The sequence below is a fragment of the Hesperophylax consimilis genome, chromosome 16, assembly GCF_061612785.1.
Source record: "Hesperophylax consimilis isolate HC1 chromosome 16, BYU_Hcon_1.0, whole genome shotgun sequence".
NCBI classification, from domain to species: domain Eukaryota; kingdom Metazoa; phylum Arthropoda; class Insecta; order Trichoptera; family Limnephilidae; genus Hesperophylax; species Hesperophylax consimilis.
In genome coordinates this window covers 24,022,418-24,039,076 of record NC_142851.1, presented here as the reverse complement: position 1 = coordinate 24,039,076, position 16,659 = coordinate 24,022,418, and the positions used below count along the sequence as shown (strand labels likewise).

Genomic DNA, 16,659 nt, shown 5'->3' with positions numbered 1-16,659 from the left:
CTCCTATCACTCCTTCTCAATTTCTTTTGTGGCCAGACATAATATAATATACAGATATAAAAATGGTAACAGACATAATGTAATAAACAGATATAAAAAGAATATCAGATATAATATAATAAACAGATATAAAAAAATATCAGACATAATATAATAAACAGATATAAAAGAATATCAGACATAATATAATATACACATATAAAATTAATATCAGACATAATATAATAAAAAGATATAAATATCATATCAGATATAATATAATAAACAGATATAAAAAGAATATCAGTCATAATTATAATATACAGATATAAAAATAATATCAGGCCTAATATAATAAACAGATATTCCGGTCAGCAACGTAAGCAGATATACACGATAAAATAACGATAGCAGTCAAGTACAATAAGCGTGTTTACACGTCAACGCGTGTGTTTCCACAAAAATCGTCATAACTCCGTTATTCTTCTAGTGACATCCCTAAAACAAAAAGTAGAATATTCGTATTGAATGAAGCTTCACATCTCTATTCAAAGTTATCCATAGAAACCCGTAAAAAGACCTACTCAGTGGAAGCAAATTTTACCCGCCAAATCGTAAAACGACGCCAAGAAAGCCGTTTGACGTGCCGACCCGCCTCGCAAGTTTAATTATTTTTTTTAAAATATATTTTGTATGAAATGGTCAAAAAGTGAAGTGACAGAATTGTTTATTGTACATTTGTACGATGAAATAAGTGTTTTTTTTTACATTATCCGTGATTTTAGTATCGTTTTTACATAAAACATTACAGGTGAGTCATTTTTACAATTTTTTCATGTTTCCATTCTAAATTTAAATATTTACAAATGTTAATATTTATTTATGATACAACAATTTGAAAGCCTATTTTGTAACCTTTCTAAAACAGTTTTTACTATTCGGCTCCGTTCAGTAATGTTTCATTTATAGAGCTTTGATTGTGAGGCGGTAATAACACAACGTTTTCGTGAAATTGACATTTCGGTAAAGACATCTTAGCTTCAAGTTCGCGAAAAGTCGGAGGGGTTAAAAGAATATCAGACATTATATAATATACAGATATAAAAATAATATCAGACATAATATAATATACAGATATAAAAATAATATCAGACATAATATAATAAACAGATATATAAAATTTATATGTGTTTGTTCTAGTTTTGTAGTGTCAAACACATCCTCTCATATTTGTTAATTCTAGATCAGATTTCAATTTTCTCTCCAATGCTCCAACAAAGTTCTCCACGCCATTTCAATTATGAGTTATGGAGTTTTATAATATCTATATGAATATCTCAAAAACATAGTAAAGTACATGACATTTGTTTTATATTTAAACACATCAATTATAACATATTTTACATATGCTCCATATAGGAGGCCCATGACTATGTCATCTTAAGGGATACTTTGTGGAAGGTCTTTTTAAGAAAAGGAAGCTTTGGGAAGGAAAAAAGTGTGAGGGGTAGGTAGGAACCTGGAGTTAGGTGTGTCCAGGATTGACGGGTATAGGATTACATATCTTCAACAATCTGGCTGGAGGGGTCAAAAAGCCTCCCTCAATCAGTCTCTCTTGATCCGGCCCATCACGCAGTAGGCGAGCAGACGTAACCACCGTCGAGACCCGGACAAACCTCACCCCATGAACCCGGGCACCCCTGCTATGTCACCAAATGCAGCGAAACACTTGAGGTGACTATGGCAGAAGTGATGATTATATTATTAGTTTGCATACCCGCTTTCCATTTTGGGAAACTTACCTATTAAATGTTATGAAAAAAATGAGATAAAAAAAATTAACTACTTGAGCATATTGTTTAATCCTCATTTTTCAAAGGTTCATGATTGTTTTTTTTTTACTAAAGGGGTGCGTCTGGTTGTCACTGGAAAAGCTTCATATCTAACCGTTCAAAGTTTTACATTGTTACTCCTCTCCTGTAATTACCCCCATTTTCAAATGTTTCGCAAACACAATTTCCTTATAAATTTAATTTAGATTAAATTTGATAATATTATTATTAAGTTCTGCAAGTGTTTTAGTTTTTTATTATTGTGACAGCTGTTTCGGCTTACAAGGCCATTTTCAAACTGTGGTTAGTCCACATTGAGACGACGTTTTTATACTATTTCAAATGTAAATTTTGAAGGTGCTGTCGCGCGTCGGACCTGGGGGGGCCCTGACTTTCCCTCGGCCAGCTCAGAAGCGGGGGCATGAGACGTCTCTCTCATAGTCAGGGTTCGGGGTCAGCGCGAGGCTCAAGAATCCATATCCCACCGTCTACACAAAACACTCCCATACAACCGCTATCCCCAAATGAAAGAGGTTAGGTTTTTATAAATCAACATTGTATTTGAGCGGCAAAATGGACATTACATGGGTGAATGACAATAGAATACAGGTTGTTACATCCTAACTAGAATTATCATCAAAGGGTTCCCTAATCTCTCTCTGGGAAATAATTAACAGCTCTCTCTAGGCCGACAGGCAGCGTGGACGAATTTAGGTTATTAGCGGACACATTCAAGGGTAATAGGAAATGTAAGAGACTCACAGCGTGGTGTTGTCGGGGTATCCTGTTGATTGCAGGACTGTGCGCCGTGTTTCAAACAAACGGTGCCAGCCTGTCGATGTTCAAAGCGCGACATTGTCGTACATTTGGCTTCTCGACCGAGCGGTGCGAATTGGAACGCGGGCGCCGAAACGAACACACGTCCAGCTAGGTCAGAGGTCGGCGCGTAAGAAGGAGGAACGAGGAGCTCGGTCGCCGGGGGTGGGGGGAACTGTAGCGGATCTTTTGCGCGTTACGTTTGACCCAGCAACTAGCCTGATAATTCCCGCTACTCAAGTTGGCAACTGTAGGATCTTTGCGCCTAAAATCTGTTATATGACACCTCCCCCCGCGCTCGTAAAAAGGGCGACGTGGTAATGGAGCATCAGGGTTAAAAGATCCTCTATGTGCCTCCCTTGGGGTTTTTTGACAAAACAAGAGTTGCCCTTAGTTTGAGAGACTTGGATGGCCAGAGAGATGCCTAGCTAAAACATAATGACTAGCTTATGCCATAGGCTAGGTAACAATATTTGTGGGGAGAAATGAGGAAGGGTACATAGCATGTTTGGAGCAAATAATTTTGGGGAGAGAGCAGGTGTGGAAACAACAAGTAAAATTATGCAATTAGAAAACAAAAGACATGGTTATGCAATTGAAAGACAAAAGACAAAATTATACAATTGAAAGACAAAAGGGCATGGTTATGCAATTGAAAAAACAATAGACAACATTATACAATTGAAAAAAACAAAAGACGGAATGTTAAGGTGTGATTCTAGGGTTTCATTGGTCTGGAAGCTAAGTTTGCGTTGCGTTGGTTTTTTGGTTTCGAAGAGTTGCGAAGGAAACGAGATTTCACTGACTCTAAAAGATTACATTATCACTGTAATCTGACCCATTGAGATAACACTCAGGAGTACACTTAGGCCTTGGAAAGAACACTTTGCTTCGTTGTGGGCGTTGATGTTTGCGAAGTGGGGCTGTGGTTTGCGGGGCTGCGGCTATGGTTACAGTGGTCATTGGAGAGAGTAGTCCAGGTTCCGTAGTTATGCCAGTACGAGTCCTATGTGCTATTATGGTGGGCACGGATCGTATGTGTTGGTTATCGGAGCATAATGTAGCTCAGGATAACTTTTTAGAGATGCGCAGTTTGTGTTTACTGGAGGGGCAAAGGGTAATTATGTTTCACCCATGACCTGGTATGTGTCACTGCATGACAGAGCAAGAGACGGTATAACTGGCATTGGCATTGAGGGCAAGAAATTTGAACTCCGGGACTAGCGTGTCCGAAAGGTAGTTCAGAGTGTCATAAAGTATAGTGGGACAACTCGGCTTGCAGTGGTGTGACAAACGTCATACATATGAGTGGTATTGTCTGTGGTTTCAGGAACAAGATGGAACAAGATGGAACAAGTGTGTAGCGAGTAGTAGTCGAGGGGCCTTTGTAACCACAGCGCAGGCTGCTAGGAGGTGAGGCTCAGCTTGGCTGCTGGAGATGGCATCCGCCTGGGCTTCTTTTTAAATCCGGGGGAATTATTATTAAAGCAAATTTCTTGAAGTTTACCTGCCTAGGGACCAATGAAGAAAAGTTTGGAGAGAAACAAAATGTGTCCAGAAAAAATAAACAAACGAGGTTTAACTGCCGGTCCAGAGAGTGACGAAGAGTGTGAGAGAGAGGTAGAGAGAGGTTCCTAACTAGTTTTGATTACATAAACATTATCCTTTATTAGGATGACTTGGCGTTTGCCGAATGACAAACTGTCTTGGTTGAAAAAACAACCGGCCTTCTTTGGCCTATGTTAACATACAGGTGGTAACATTTTCGTAGGATTTCAAAGAACAAGACAAAAAAATTCGTGAACGAGTCACGGCAACAGCAGGGAAACTAATTCATGAATAAAGGTTGTCAGAAAAGACAGACGATACGCCAAGTGCGTATCATACATATTCAAAATTCATGAATGTGTTTTGTTGAGGAGAGAAAAAAAAAACAACATACGTGAAAGGTGAGGTAGGAAGCCTGTTGGTGACCGGAACAATTACCGATTCGAACTCGAAGTGAGGGCGAAATATGGTTGACAACAGATTTTCCACTTCATACATATGCCTGAGGGCATGGGGGTAGGGAGTGGGAGGAAAAAAGGACGGGAATTGAGTTACGAAATTGCTAGAGACTGGACTAATTTCCAATTCAACCTCTATGTGAGAGTGAAACATATTCAACCAGCAGATTTCCTGACTCTTTACATTTTAATAAAGTGGATTAATTTTAAACAGTATTTGAATACACATTGTACTAAAGAGGCTAATCTTTTGCGTGTATTTGGCAAAAGATTAGGGGTCGTTTTAAACTTCTACATGATTGTGAGAAAAGACAGACCCTAGTTCCAATTTCACAAACCTGGGATTCTTTTTATTCGTTTCCCAGACGACGAGTTTAGTGGTTTTGTGCCCATCGATTAACTCCTGCGGCACTATGCCCCATAATTGACAGTGAAGCTGAAAACTAGTCCTTTTGGGATAGTAGATATTCCTGGGCTTCTTTTCTTTTTGGAAAGCAGCAAAAACAGGAAGTCCACGGGCATTGGCGTTGAACAAAGAGGTTTCTGTGAAATACTTACGTAGTTCACATATAAAGGTTTGATATTATTTCGTTCGCACGATTCATGGTGAGTATTGTAACGTCTTCACGTATAGTGTACGAGTATGCAGTATATGCAAGGTACAACTCAATTATAGACAGAAGTCAAAGAGTGTAAAAACAGTTCCTTAAAGGAGATGACGATGTCGATATTATGTCGTTCACACGAATCACGGTAAGTATTATTATTACGTCTCCACGTCTCGTGTACAGGGTTGTACACAATTATACACAAAAGCGGTTCTCATGACATGTTAATGACACACGACCAGATTATACACAAGGGCGGTACTCATGGCAAATTAATGTCACACGACCAAATTATACACAAAGGCGGTACTCATGGCAAATTAATGTCACACGACCAAATTATACACAAAGGCGGTACTCATGGCAAGTTAATGTCACACGACCAAATTATACACAAAGGCGGTACTCATGGCAAATTAATGTCACACGACCAAATTATAACACATGGTTATAAGTATTAAGTAATTGTAACGAACTTCTCGTGTAGTGGTGGATTTTTTAAGGATCTCTCCTATCGCGTGACAAATTTTACATTTAAATATAATTCAACAAAAGCTAGCAGTATCATTTGATACTGTTTGCAAAGATTTGTTAGATTGACTAACTCCGTAGCCTGGAGAGGCGTACGATGGAACAATAGAGAAGATAAACAATTTCAATGTTACTTCATTTGTTACAAGGTGCAAGGTGATGGTAGGAGGTATTTCTACTTACATCGTGCGATGGGTGAGAACAGGCCCATAATGGCTTTACATACTGTTCATTGTAGCGTGCAATTGGGTTGCAAACACTTGGTTAAATGGTGAGACAAAGGTTGGGTGTTTATATTATGCAACGATGATCGAACAAAGTCCTGTTGATTTACGTTGTGATATAATTATTTGCGTTCGAAGATCAGGATAACCGTAAGGTTTTACTAACCTGTCCCGTAGGGTTGAAACGTGAGGTACGAGACATACGTGACGTAACAGTAGAGAAAAGAAATCGAGATCTCGTCATACAATAAAAGACCTTAATGGGTTTTACATACTTTTAGTTGAAGCGAATCCAGTTATGGTATGTGGTTTTATAGGACCGACATTTGGTTTTCTTTTATAAATGCAATTTCCCAAAATGGATGTGTCAAAATCCGATTTTTGGTAAATGTGAGCTTGGGTAGGACGCCATCAATTTTTGAAAGGAAAAAATTGAAAAAAAATGAAAAAAATTATATACATACAAAGAAGACAATTATGTGATTAATTGCTACTTGGTTCTTGCCTTTGAGACCACTATAGGGTTTTACATACTCAAGGTAACGTTGAATTGGACAAGAAAGAATTAATGGCTGTACTTGACAGGTTTTCTTTTTTTTTAAAAAAAAGGGGTCGGTATTTAACACTTTGGAATTTACAAAATCCGAACTCTTTTGGATGGCACTCTTATGAGTGATTACCAATCGTTATTTTACAAGGACAAAAACAAAAGTGGGGTGGTTCTTTCTAACACGACGAAGGGAACAAAATGAAACGAAAATGGGGTGACATGACATAAACATTGCATAGTGTAGAAGTTGAGAAGCAAAAGCGGGTTCGCGACTTCCCGGCGATTGTAACTCGAAAACGTGTCTCTATTCTAAAATGATCAGTTTCAGAACAGGTGAGAAAATAAAACGTAAAAAGAGAGAAAACGATTGTCGTGAGGGAAAGAACGTTATTACAGGAATAATATTTCATGGTCATAATATGTTAATATACATTTATTTACAAAGGTAGGTTAAACTCGTTTTTGACGAATAGGTTGACATGTAGTTGACACTTTACACGCCTAATTATGGTAAGACTTCATAAGCTTACAATAGTTTGTGATAATACACAATGGGTTAGTTTAAAGTTGCTGGGGTGGTGGGGCAGTTTCAACTGTCTCCTCACTTCCAGACTTTACAATGTCCTTAATATGGTAATTACCAGTATGTTTGCCAGAGGAGTCGGACAGGTAGTAAACTAAGTCCGATATTTTTCTTACAACCTTGGCTTTGACAAAACGGGGTGCCAGCTTGGCAGAGAAGTACAGGGCTCCTTGAGAGAGGGTGTTATTCCTTCTCCAGACAACATCGCCTACATTAAAAGTGATGTGTTTCCTACGTAGGTTATATCTGTCCGCACTTTTTTGGTGGGCCAGCAATAGGGCATCAGTAACTTCACTATAAATGGCAGTAAGTTTTTCCAAACGATGAGCGTAATCAACGGCAGGATTGCTTGTGGAGGTGGTTGACGTGGGGAAATTCGTGTTCCAGTGCAATGAACCATGTACCACCTGTTCCATACCGTGTTTTAAAAAGAAGGGGGTGTAACCAGTGGATAGGTTAACAGTGTTATTCATGGCAGCTTGAATTTTATCTAAATTCTTACACCAATTACGTTGGTCTTTGTCAACCAAAATGGCCAGAGCTGTGTTAATAGTCTGGTTATACCTTTCGACAGTGTTATTTTGGGGAGTGTACAAGGTATTATAATAAATATCTTTAATCCCGTATTTAGCAAGGAAATCTTTAAATTCTTGTGCTATAAACTGTTTTCCGTTGTCAACTATTACGGTTTTGGGTGTTCCGTAGGGTATGAAAATGTGTTTTTCCACAAGTTTGACAATGGCGGCGGCGTTGGCTCTTTTTAAGGGGAAAATCCAACAAAATTTGGTAAAGATATCCACAATGCTGAGTATATGCATGTGTCCAGAATAACTCCTGGGAAAAGGTCCGACGAGGTCCATAGATAACGATTGGAGGGGTCTATCAGCACGTTTGGGTTTTCCCATTAGGCCGGCAGGGGGTGCCGTACTATGTTTGTAAGCTTTACATGTTTCACATTTGGAGATGTAGTTGCGAACTTGCTTGAAAAGACCAGGCCAGTAATACTTCAAGGAAATCTTTTTATACGTCTTGAAGGTTCCTGGGTGTATAGAGTCGGGGGCACTATGATTGTTGATGATTACTTGTTTTCTCTTTTCGAGGGGCACAACGAGTTTCCAAGAGTAATCTTCAAGGATGGACAGTGGGGCCTTACAATTGCGATATAGTTGTCCTTCTTTTATAATAAAATTGGGAAACTTTTGTTGATTGTTTTTGCATCCTTCATAGATTTTGAGATACCATTCATCTTTTGTGGATGGGGTAGAGGCAATTGTATCGATGTTTAATGTGGCAAGTTCAATTCTTGACAGGGCATCTGGGACAATATTGTCCGCACCTTTACGGTGGATGACATCGAAAGTGTATTGGGACAAACGAGAAGCCCAGCGAGCGAGTCTGCCGGAGGGATTACTTAGAGAGATCAACCATTTCAAACTACTATGGTCTGTGACTACAGTAAATTTGCTACCGTCTATGTAACCGCGAAAATGGTGAACAGAATCCAATACTGCCAGTAACTCTTTTTCGGTGATTCCGTAATTTTTCTCGTGTTTATTCAAGGTGCGGGAAAAGTAGGCTACCGGGTGTTCGCCATCGGGGAATTCCTGAGTTAGGACTCCACCGATCCCTACGTTAGAAGCATCCGTATGGAGGGTAAAAGGTAGTTCAAAATTAGGGCAATTCAGGACAGGGGCTGTTTGAAGAGCATTTTTTAAAGTCGTAAAAGCTTCTTCGGCTTCAGTAGACCAACGAAAGTTGCTGATACCTTTACGGATACCAGTAATTTTGTTTAATGGGGCCGAAATAGTGGAAAAGTCTTTAATGAATCTCCTATAGTAACCTGTAAGTCCAAGGAAACCTTTGACTTCTTTCGCGTTTTTGGGTCGGGGGAAATTTGCCATTGCTTCCACCTTAGTAGGATCTGTTCTCAGACCTTTTTTGTCGACAATGAATCCCAAATAACGCAGGCGAGACTTACAAAATTCAGACTTCTTTAAATTGATGGTTAAACCAGCAAATTTAAGTTGTTGAAAAACTTTTTCCAGCATTAACAGGTGTTTTTCGAAGGTGTCACTAACGATGATGAGATCATCAAGGTAGCAGAATAGGTTGTTGTCAACTTCAGGGCCGAATAGTTTGTCCATCAGCCTCTGTAGTTCGGCGGGGCTATTTTTTAGACCAAAAGGTAGCCTTTTAAAGTGGAACATTCCCCTACCAGGTACAACAAAAGCAGTTTTTTCGCAGGATTCCGCATCTAAAGGTATTTGCCAGAAAGCTTTGCTTAGATCAATGGAAGAAATGAATTTGGCATTGCGTAATTTGTCTAAAGTTGCGTGAACGAAAGGCAGTGGGTACGCGTCGGCTTCAGTACAAGAGTTCAATCGTCTACTGTCGAGGCAAAAGCGTGCAGAGCCGTCTTTTTTTGAAACCAAAAGGGTTGGGTTGGTCCAAGCACTTCTGCTGGGAACTACCACTCCCATTTTCAACATTTCATCAAGTTCATTTTCTAAAAGTTTCAATTTTTGGGGGGCTAAATTGTAGTAGCGTTGCTTGATTGGTGGGCCGTTGGTTTTGATGTGGTGTTTTACCAAATTAGTTAAACCCAGTCCGCATTTTTCGAAAGATATTGATTCAAATTTGTTGATCATTTCCTTTAATTGGAGAGCCTGGTCAGTGCTTAGGTTTTCGTGAGGAATTATAGTGCGAATCTCACCAACTTGAGCGACCGGAGGTTTTTGGCCAAGAGTATTAAATACTTGTGGAGCAACGTTAAAAGCCTTCCAGAAGTCAACGCCAAGGATGAAATTCTGGGATATAGAGGGTACTATTAGAAAGTTAATTGTAACTGTGTTATTGTTACATTTAATTGGTAATTGCAGAGTACCGATGACTGTCTGGGGAGCATTGTCCGCAGTTGTCACGAGTGTAGGTTTGGAAAAAACTTTAAAACCGTTGTTAACAAAAGGCAGGTGGGCATTGTTGCCGAGGCAACTAACAGATGCACCACTATCTAGTAGTCCAGAGAAGGGGACATTGTTAACGGAGAAAAGGGCATAAGGTCTTCCATCTTTAGCTTGTTTGCAACAAACCGAAGAAACATTTAAGGTCTGGTTAAAATATTTAATGTGTGATAACCAATCAGTCCATTCCTTAGACCTTGGTACAGAATGAATACCTGAGAGGTTATTATTTAGTTTTTTGGTTTTCTTGCATGAAAATTCGGTGGGGGTTTAGAGAAATCCACTTGAGGTTTAACAAAGTGAGGGTCTTGCAACCTTTCCATGTTATTTCTTGATTTTTTGAAAATTTCACGCAGTTCGTCGCGTGGAGGAGAACGATCCCTGGAGCGATGTCTCTTTAAGGTTCTGGGTTCTTTAGCTTCCAGAAATTTGGCCTGCTTGAAACAAGTGGTTGCTAGGTGACCTACTTTTTTGCAAAAGGAGCAAACTTTTTTGTTGTCAAATTCTGGTTTTAATCCAGAAGGACGGCTTGGTACAGTGATATTGTCCGTGGTGGTTTTGTTGTTTTTCCTGTCTTGGTGGGATTCCAAAATGAGGCAAACTTCGTTTAAATGGGCCAACGACACAATTTTCTGTGAGGTGATAATGTTTTCATATCTTTGTAGGAGGCCATCAGTTATAACTGGTAATAATTCGGCTTCCGAGACAGGGTGGGAAAGTTTGATGTTGATGGATTCGGCCCTCTCTATGAATGTTGCCACAGTTTCGTTTACTAATTGTTTAATGGATAGTAACGATAATTTAATTCTGTGTTGGGCCTCTGATTTGCCGAAGCTAGTGATCAGGGCTGATCTGAGTTTATTCCAGTCCTTGCATTTTGATTTTTGTATTCGGTGCCACGGGATTAATTCTGGAGATATTAGTTCTATAAAGTTTTTCTGCAGCACGTCAAATGGAACATTTTTAATTGAGGCCGTTTCTTCGATTCGGTCAATGAAATCCAGTACATCAGAAACACCGTTATATTTGATCTTCCAAGGAGTGAGATCGTATGTTTTTTCTTGTGCCGTGATGGGTGCATTGTCTTGTTTTACTGTAACATGTGTCCTGGTTTCTTTGTTAGAAACGGGGATTTCCAAAACTGGGGTATTGGGTGCCTTGTCTTCACTTGCAACGGATAGGTTTATTTTCCTGATGAACTTCTTGTTGAATAACAAAGCGTATGCTTTCAATGCTGACTTTGATTTGTTTAGTGGTGATATTCCTCTGTCTTTTAAGACGGCTTGTAGGTGCACTTTGGATAAGTTGTGTACATTGGGAATGACACCCATGTCCAAAGATGTAGCCATTTGATTGGAATTCATTGTTAAAAAATGGTTTAAAAAGGGAAAAAAAACTCCGAAATTCTTCTAAGTCTTTTTGAAGAAAATTTGGCCAGGGGGACACTTTAGGATTTGCATTATTTAATTTTGTGGGCACTATTCGCACTTATATTCACTGCACTCGAGGAAAGGCACGAAAAAAGGCACAAAAACAGCACTTTAGAAGCGAAAAAAACACTTTTGATGGAAAGATTTTATATTTGCTTCATTTACTGGCACTAAATTGTGAGATTGAACACACGTTCTTATTATTGCGTCGAGAAAGCACTTCTTTGCAAAAAAACACTGCACTTCTGAAGTTAATTTGAAACAATTCACTTAAAATCACTTTTATAACAGTCAATGCTGAAAAAAAAACAAGAAAATGGACAAACACCGTACCTATATAATTAATCGGGATAAAGAATTATTTGTGTTTTACAGGTTGTAGCTGATATATTTTTTAGAAATCAGCTTCGATGGGCCGTTGGGTGTATTGTGCTTTTTTTAAAAAAAATCACTTCCGGTGTAAAAATTGGCTTCACAGTTCTAAATCCTGACTGTTATTATTACGGTGCAATTTATGCCGAAATTAAAACAGTGGGTTTGTTTTGTTTAAACAAAGAACACAGAATCTATGTTATTGAAGAAACATTATGTTCAAACTTTCGTTATCACAGCGTTTTGGCGGGAATTTCGTGCGTCTCTTTTATTCGTTCGAGAGGATTCCTACCGTTATTTTTTCGCGGCAAAATGCGCTTGACAACAAACAAAAGTTCTCGCGGCGAAAATGCGCTTGGCAACAAAATTGCATAGTACATGTTTTCAAATTGGGGGCAATCGTAAAGGCAATTCTGTGCAGTCGGGAAGGATATGTTTAAAAAAAAATTCTGCCCTAAGTTGGTCGCCAGTGTCGCGCGTCGGACCTGGGGGGTCCTGACTTTCCCTCGGCCAGCTCAGAAGCGGGGGCATGAGACGTCTCTCTCATAGTCAGGGTTCGGGGTCAGCGCGAGGCTCAAGAATCCATATCCCACCGTCTACACAAAACACTCCCATACAACCGCTATCCCCAAATGAAAGAGGTTAGGTTTTTATAAATCAACATTGTATTTGAGCGGCAAAATGGACATTACATGGGTGAATGACAATAGAATACAGGTTGTTACATCCTAACTAGAATTATCATCAAAGGGTTCCCTAATCTCTCTCTGGGAAATAATTAACAGCTCTCTCTAGGCCGACAGGCAGCGTGGACGAATTTAGGTTATTAGCGGACACATTCAAGGGTAATAGGAAATGTAAGAGACTCACAGCGTGGTGTTGTCGGGGTATCCTGTTGATTGCAGGACTGTGCGCCGTGTTTCAAACAAACGGTGCCAGCCTGTCGATGTTCAAAGCGCGACATTGTCGTACATTTGGCTTCTCGACCGAGCGGTGCGAATTGGAACGCGGGCGCCGAAACGAACACACGTCCAGCTAGGTCAGAGGTCGGCGCGTAAGAAGGAGGAACGAGGAGCTCGGTCGCCGGGGGTGGGGGGAACTGTAGCGGATCTTTTGCGCGTTACGTTTGACCCAGCAACTAGCCTGATAATTCCCGCTACTCAAGTTGGCAACTGTAGGATCTTTGCGCCTAAAATCTGTTATATGACAGTGCATACATTGATTTATTACTGGTTACACCGATGACATGATCTATTGTTGGTTAAACCAATCTATGTTTTCCCCTCAGTAAATGGTAATGGGTTCTTAATTATTTACTAATGACTTTATTGCTATGAATTATTTGGGTGCATTATACTGCTTGGGTTTTGTGAAAATACTAAGAAGTGGTGAGTAAATTATTTTCCGTACTTTATTAATTAGTGTTAAATTTGGGTCATTCGTTCGTTTATTGATTTCTAATTGTTCAAGTAAATTTAATCTAATGCCCTTTTTTTCTATATGCAATGGTTTAGGACCCTTGTTGTTAAGTGGGGTATGATTATTCACCAAGAGATGTTCTGCGAATTTTGAGGATGTGTTTTTATTATTATAACATCGTATATGTTCTTGGAATCTAGTTGAGAATGCCCTCCCCGTTTGTCCGATGTAAGTGGCGTTACAATCGGCGTGGTCACATTTTAATTCATATATGCCACTGTTATTGAGTATAGGGATTTTACTTTTAGAGTTTTTAAGGCTTGTTCCTAAATTATTGTTTGTTCGAAAAGCTATATTTAAACCACATTTTTTAATTTCTTTTGCAATTTTTTCAGATATTGGGCCGAGGAATTCGAGACATGCAAATTTTTCTATATTTTTGTTATTTACCGGATATATTAAATTGATTTTATTTTTATATTTCTTATTTTTTATTATTTTTTCAATGTTATTTGCCTCATAGCCGTTATTAATCGCGATCGTTTTTATCGTTTCCTTTTCTTTTACATAAGCTTTATTGTCTAAGGGAATGTTAATGAGTCTATGTACCATTGAATGGTACGCTGATAATTTATGAGACCAAGGATGATTTGAATTTGAATTTATTGTTGTATCTGTAAAAGTTGGTTTTCTAAATATTTCAAAGGTATGTTTATTATTACTTTTACCAATTGTCAGATCTAAAAAGTTTATTTTACCTTCAATCTCATGTTCAACTGTGAAGCAGATTTTATTATTAACGGTGTTGGCCCAATTAGTAAAGATATCTAACTGTCGGTTGGTACCATTCCAACATATAAGGATGTCGTCTACGTATCGGACATAGTATACTATATGTTTAGCTAAGGGAGATTTAAGAATTATATTTTCAATATAATCCATAAATATCTCCGCTAGAAGTGGACTTAATGGTGACCCCATGGGGAGACCATCATGTTGTTGGTAATATATATCATTGAAAAGGAAATAATTTGTATCTACGCAGATTTTTATGAGCTGGAATAACTCTTTTCTTATTACCGGATTGATATTGCATTTTTCCAAGATATTTTCAATTATTATTAGGCATTCTTTAATGGGGATGTTGGTAAATAGGGATTTTACGTCTAGAGAAATGAATTTACAGTTATGCGGGAGATTAAAATTTTTTATTTTATTAATTTTATTAAAAATAACTGCCGTTTATTAGAAAAAACACTAAAATCGATAAACAATAAAAATAAATATGCTGTCAGTACAGAAACCCGAACATTGAAAGAAATTAGAGATAAAATTAAAAATAATAATCTAACTATAACCAAAGCTGACAAAGGTAACTCAATCGTTATTTTAGATAGAATTGATTACATCAGTAAGGTGGAAGACTTCTTGTTACCAGAAGATTTTAAAATTTTAACTAAGGATCCAACCAATAAAATTGTCAATAACGTCAACATCCTTTTAAATAATTGCAATGCCATATTTCCCACCGAATGGTCAAAGAAAAACGTAAGGGTCATGAACCCAAGAGCCCCAGCTCTGTATGGCCAACCTAAGCTCCATAAAGCGAATAATCCAATAAGGCCCGTAGTATCTTTTATTAACGCCCCTACATCAAACCTGGCTAAAAGACTTAACTTCATCTTCAAAAAATTAACAAATTTTTCACCACGTTACAGTGTCAAAAACTCGATAGAACTAGTTAATAAAATAAAAAATTTTAATCTCCCGCATAACTGTAAATTCATTTCTCTAGACGTAAAATCCCTATTTACCAACATCCCCATTAAAGAATGCCTAATAATAATTGAAAATATCTTGGAAAAATGCAATATCAATCCGGTAATAAGAAAAGAGTTATTCCAGCTCATAAAAATCTGCGTAGATACAAATTATTTCCTTTTCAATGATATATATTACCAACAACATGATGGTCTCCCCATGGGGTCACCATTAAGTCCACTTCTAGCGGAGATATTTATGGATTATATTGAAAATATAATTCTTAAATCTCCCTTAGCTAAACATATAGTATACTATGTCCGATACGTAGACGACATCCTTATATGTTGGAATGGTACCAACCGACAGTTAGATATCTTTACTAATTGGGCCAACACCGTTAATAATAAAATCTGCTTCACAGTTGAACATGAGATTGAAGGTAAAATAAACTTTTTAGATCTGACAATTGGTAAAAGTAATAATAAACATACCTTTGAAATATTTAGAAAACCAACTTTTACAGATACAACAATAAATTCAAATTCAAATCATCCTTGGTCTCATAAATTATCAGCGTACCATTCAATGGTACATAGACTCATTAACATTCCCTTAGACAATAAAGCTTATGTAAAAGAAAAGGAAACGATAAAAACGATCGCGATTAATAACGGCTATGAGGCAAATAACATTGAAAAAATAATAAAAAATAAGAAATATAAAAATAAAATCAATTTAATATATCCGGTAAATAACAAAATATAGAAAAATTTGCATGTCTCAAATTCCTCGGCCCAATATCTGAAAAAATTTCAAAAGAAATTAAAAAATGTGGTTTAAATATAGCTTTTCGAACAAACAATAATTTAGGAACAAGCCTTAAAAACTCTAAAAGTAAAATCCCTATACTCAATAACAGTGGCATATATGAATTAAAATGTGACCACGCCGATTGTAACGCCACTTACATCGGACAAACGGGGAGGGCATTCTCAACTAGATTCCAAGAACATATACGATGTTATAATAATAAAAACACATCCTCAAAATTCGCAGAACATCTCTTGGTGAATAATCATACCCCACTTAACAACAAGGGTCCTAAACCATTGCATATAGAAAAAAAGGGCATTAGATTAAATTTACTTGAACAATTAGAAATCAATAAACGAACGAATGACCCAAATTTAACACTAATTAATAAAGTACGGAAAATAATTTACTCACCACTTCTTAGTATTTTCACAAAACCCAAGCAGTATAATGCACCCAAATAATTCATAGCAATAAAGTCATTAGTAAATAATTAAGAACCCATTACCATTTACTGAGGGGAAAACATAGATTGGTTTAACCAACAATAGATCATGTCATCGGTGTAACCAGTAATAAATCAATGTATGCACCTTCAAAATTTACATTTGAAATAGTATAAAAACGTCGTCTCAATGTGGACTAACCACAGTTTGAAAATGGCCTTGTAAGCCGAAACAGCTGTCACAATAATAAAAAACTAAAACACTTGCAGAACTTAATAATAATATTATCAAATTTAATCTAAATTAAATTTATAAAAAAATTAAAT

General features: G+C 37.6%; 2 protein-coding genes across 2 annotated transcripts in view; one reads left to right on the top strand and one right to left on the bottom strand.

Moving 5' to 3' along the window:
• LOC149416907 (neurexin 1-like) overlaps positions 1-16,659 on the top strand; it is a 460,023-nt gene that overhangs the window by 11,462 nt on the left and 431,902 nt on the right. The window lies entirely within an intron of this gene.
• LOC149416909 (uncharacterized) overlaps positions 1-16,659 on the bottom strand; it is a 178,581-nt gene that overhangs the window by 78,672 nt on the left and 83,250 nt on the right. The window lies entirely within an intron of this gene.